This window comes from Clupea harengus, chromosome 3 (assembly GCF_900700415.2).
Source record: "Clupea harengus chromosome 3, Ch_v2.0.2, whole genome shotgun sequence".
NCBI lineage: Eukaryota > Metazoa > Chordata > Actinopteri > Clupeiformes > Clupeidae > Clupea > Clupea harengus.
The window spans coordinates 17,793,231-17,798,230 of record NC_045154.1 but is presented as its reverse complement, the minus strand read 5'-3'; the positions used below and the strand labels follow the sequence as shown (position 1 = coordinate 17,798,230).

Below are 5,000 nucleotides of genomic sequence, written 5' to 3'. Positions count from 1 at the left end.
GTGATGCAGCAGAGCCCGAGGTGTCGCTGCATGTGATTGTGATGCAGCAGAGCCTGAGGTATTGCTGCATGTGATTGTGATGCAGCAGGTAGATCCTAACTATATTCCATAAAAGCTGACACGGATTGAAGGAGGCGCCTGGGATCTGGGCCTGTGTTTGACATTCCATGAGTTTCATTTAAGATAATGCCAATCTGGGCCACTGCTTCCAATTATCGTTAGATGCATTAGCCTCAAGAAAACGAGGAAAAAAAGAGAAAAGAAAATTGGCTACATTTGGGCACCAAACATATAATGGCTGATTGACTATATCAGCTATACTCTGATTTCAATCAGGATGTCCCTCTCGTGAATGGATGTGTCTCTCTTTTCGTGCACACGTTAAGTAATTAACTTTCAATTGGCTTCCATCTAGAGGAGCATCTTTCTTTTCTTCTACAGCACTAGGAGGAGTTTTATCATATAATATGATAATAACAATATAATATAATATAATATAGTAAAATATTATATAATATTTAATATAATATTATATAATAAGGGGTGTCAAAATAACATGTTAAGTTCGATTAATTAATTATAGAAAAAAATCAGATGAATCACACTCTATGATGCCTCTTGACCCCTTTGTAAAATATTTCAAACCATAACTATGAGAACAACTATACTATATGAAAAAATCAAACATGGCATTTGATCGAGGTGAAGTAAACTAATAAGGCGCAGGTTTTTTTTGGTGACCTAAGTTCATAAACTAGCAGGAGTTGATTTTGATCAGTGGTTTAGTTGTAGTTGTAGTCTGATGGTACTTAAGTTGGTTAGCTCGCTAGCTTTTGACAAACTATGAGATGCATTAATTACAAATGGCAGATACTTCAATTACCTTTTATCTAATGAAGAAAACATTTTCTTTATTCCTGATTAAATGTTTTCTTCATTAAATAAAAGGTCATTGAAGTACTGTATCTGTCATTTGTAATTAATGTGTGGTGAACAAAACACGCTTTACTTTGTCACTTCACCTTAATGACAAATTAGATTTTTAAAAGCTTCTCTTAAATTGATATATAATTGCTTCACGGCTCTAAATATACTCTAATTAGCACACATTGTCACAGCACAGATAACCTCCTTCTATCCATGATATATTTTGCTGCTCTCTAGCTAAAAGGACCCTTTTTCCTTCGCCTCAGTGTCACTATCATAGAGCTCGATTTCTCTATAGTGTGTTTTGATAAATTGTCCTGAGAAAATAGTTTCCTGTTATTTTCTCTTGACATCCAGTACATCTTTTCAAGCTAGAGTACAGTACTCTCAGTTCATCCTCATTTCTTAGAAGTAGTCTCTCTCTTTCTATCCCTCCCTCCCTCCCTATCTATCTCTCTTCCTCTCTCTCACCTTCTGTCCTCTCTCACAGTGTGTGTGTGTGTGTGTGTGTGTGTGTGTAACTATACATATGTGTGTGTGTGTGTGTTTGTGTGTGTGTGTGTAACTATACATATGTGTGTGTGAGTGTGTGTGTATGTGTGTGTGTGTGTGTGTGTGTAACTATACATATGTGTGTGTGTGTGTGTGTGTGTGTGTGTGTGTAACTATACATATGTGTGTGTGTGTGTGTGAGTGTGTGAGTGTGTGTGTGTAACTATACATGTGTGTGTGTGTGTGTGTGTGTGTGTGTGTGTGAGAGAGTGAGTGTCTCTCTCTGAGAGGTGGGCTCTTTCAGGCCTGTGAGGCAGCACCCTGGTGGCTCTATTAGGAGAGGCAGATGGACCGGACCCTGAGCCCGATTCAGAGCATGAGTCGCCCCGTCTCCCGTTTCCTGCTCCCCCGCCCGGATAATTAAGCCCGCGCCGCTTCCCAAATAAACGCCCCCCCCCCCCCGCCTGGGGGCTGATGGAGTGGAGTGGACCATCTCAGCCCTAACCCCCCCCCCCCTTTCCACCCACCTCCTGTTATTAGAGGCTGATATTCCCCCGCACAGAGCAGAGGGGTGCTGGTTATGCTCTGTTCCCCCACGCCATCCCACACACCACACACACACACACACACGCACACACACAAACACACACACACTCACACACAAACACACACACACGCACTCACACACAAACACACACACACACACACACGCACGCACTCACACTCACACTCACAGTCACACACACACACACACACACACACACACACACACACACACACACACTCATACTCACACACACATACCCACACACACTGGGAGAGAGATTTAGGATGAAGTGAGAGAGACAGCGACTGCATCGCTCACACACACACACACACACACACATCCATAATGCCTCCACTCTAAGCGCAATGCTGTTCACTCATGCTGTGACGTTCACACACTCCTTCTTGCCACCGCCACCGCTGCCACCGCCACTGATCACCCCCCCCACCCCACCCACCCCCCCCTCGCCCAGTCCATGGTGAGGACGCCTGGAGCCCAGTGCCCACAGATGGGTGCCACACCGTGCCAAAGCACAGGCTGGGCGAGAGACACCAACGCGTGGGCACGGAGGAGAGGAGAGGAGAGGAGAGGAGAGGAGAGGAGTAGAGAGGAGTAGAGAGGAGAGGAGAGAGAGGAGAGGAGAGGAGAGGAGTAGAGAGGAGCAGAGAGGAGAGGAAAGGAGTAGAGAGGAGAGGAGTAGAGAGGAGAGGAGAGGAGAGGAGTAGAGAGGAGTAGAGAAGAGAGGAGAGGAGAGGAAAGGGGAGGAGTGGAGAGGAGAGGAGTAGAGAGGAGCAGAGAGGAGAGGAGAGAGCGGAGTGGCACGGGGAGGAACGGGGTGATGCGACAACAAGCGAGAGGAGGCCGTTTTAGAGAGGCTTCAGAGATCACACACACTGACACACCTTAGCGTTCAGGCAGGGAGCACAGAGCCACAGAATATTAAGTACATAATGAGTGTGTGTGTGTGTGTGTGTGTGTGTGTGTGTGTGTGTGTGTGTGTGTGTGTGTGTGTGAGAGTGTGTGTGTGTGTAAGAGTGTGTGTGTGTGTGTGTGTGTGAGTGTGTGAGAGACACACAAAGAAGGGAGAGATGGCCACTGCATGTGAGTGTTGAAATCATGAAGAAGAAAAAGGGATTATAGGAGGGAGGGGTAGACAGCGGGGTTTATTTAAAAAAATATGTATATATATTTTAACATTTTTAGCTTTAGCTTTTTATCCACCATATTCACTTCAAAGTGCATGCACATGTCAGATAGTTGGTAGGTAAGCATGTCCATCTCATTAGAAATGTCCTGATTGGTAATAACAGCGGGATCATGCAGAAATATTAAGTTTCTGGCTGCAAAGCCATGGAGATTCTAATCACTTTAGCAATGATGCACTTATAGTCAAGCCTGCAAGCTTAACTATTCCAAACAAGTCTCACTTATAGAAGCACTGAGCTCACAGGCAGAAAGACTGAGGCTCTTTATGAACATCTCGCCCCAGCTGAAACGAGGGATGCAATTAAAAGAAGATTACAGACCATTATTAAACATGTTTACAGAAGAAAAAAAATCTAATTAGGTCTCACAGCCAAACATCTCATCGCCATGGTTTCTTGTGGAAATGGTAAATTTAATTACAGCGTCTTTAGAGTTGAACACTTAATGATCATGGCAGCATCAGAGGGCAGCGCTGATCACTAAACACTAAGTGAGGGAGGAAGAGGAAGAGGATGAGGATGAGGATGAGGGAAACTGAACATTACCTCTGAAGAAAGACAGAGTGAAAGAAAGAAAGAATCAAAGGAAGAAATAAAGAGAAAAAGCACAGTGGCCCTCCCAGGGGTTGATACGATTAACGTGACGGTTAAGATGCTTCACTGGTTATCTTTTCATAGCACAGTTCAGTGCTGAGTGGCTGATTGTTCCTGTCTGTGTCCCTGTCTGTGTGTGTCCCTGTCTGTGTCCCTGTCTGTCTGTGTCCCTGTCTGTGTGTGTCCCTGTCTGTGTGTGTCCCTGTCTGTGTCCCTGTCTGTCTGTGTCCCTGTCTGTGTGTGTCCCTGTCTGTGTCCCTGTCTGTCTGTGTCCCTGTCTGTGTGTGTCCCTGTCTGTGTCCCTGTCTGTCTGTGTCCCTGTCTGTCTGTCTGTATCCCTGTCTGTCTGTGTCCCTGTCTGTGTCCCTGTCTGTGTCCCTGTCTGTGTCCCTGTCTGTCTGTGTCCCTGTCTGTGTCCCTGTCTGTGTCCCTGTCTGTCTGTGTCCCTGTCTGTCTGTGTCCCTGTCTGTCTGTGTCCCTGTCTGTCTGTGTCCTTGTCTGTGTCCCTGTCTGTATCCCTGTCTGTGTCTCTGTCTGTGCCCCTGTCTGTATCCCTGTCTGTCTGTGTCCCTGTCTGTCTGTTTCCCTGTCTGTGTCCCTGTCTGTGTGTGTCCCTGTATGTCTGTGTCCCTGTCTGTGTCCCTGTCTGTGTGTGTCCCTGTCTGTCTGTGTCCCTGCCTGTGTGTGTCCCTGCCTGTGTCCCTGTCTGTCTGTGTCCCTCTCTGTGTCCCTGTCTGTCTGTGTCCCTGTCTGTCTGTCTGTGTCCCTGTCTGTCTGTGTCCCTGTCTGTCTGTGTCCCTGTCTGTGTGTGTCCCTGTCTGTCTGTGTCCCTGTCTGTCTGTGTCCCTCTCTGTGTCCCTGTCTGTCTGTGTCCCTCTCTGTGTCCCTGTCTGTCTGTGTCCCTGTCTGTCTGTGTGTGTCCCTGTCTGTGTGTGTCCCTGTCTGTCTGTGTCCCTGCCTGTGTGTGTCCCTGTCTGTGTCCCTGTCTGTCTGTGTCCCTCTCTGTGTCCCTGTCTGTCTGTGTCCCTCTCTGTGTCCCTGTCTGTCTGTGTCCCTGTCTGTCTGTGCTGCTGTGCTGCCGTCTTTCCCCAGGTGAGCCGTGGGTGGTTCCTTCATTAAGGAAGTGGGATACAGGTGATGGGCAGGTGTATCTATGTAAACAATGCCTGCTGAAGCCATCGGGCAGCTCTTTTCAGCCGTATACTTACAAGCACGACTGATTTTAGAACAGCAAG

The 5,000-nt window shown here is 46.9% G+C and overlaps 1 protein-coding gene across 1 annotated transcript in view; it reads right to left on the bottom strand.

The window, feature by feature from the left end:
* megf11 (multiple EGF-like-domains 11) overlaps positions 1-5,000 on the bottom strand; it is a 171,685-nt gene that overhangs the window by 33,068 nt on the left and 133,617 nt on the right. The gene's annotated exons all lie outside the window — the stretch shown is intronic.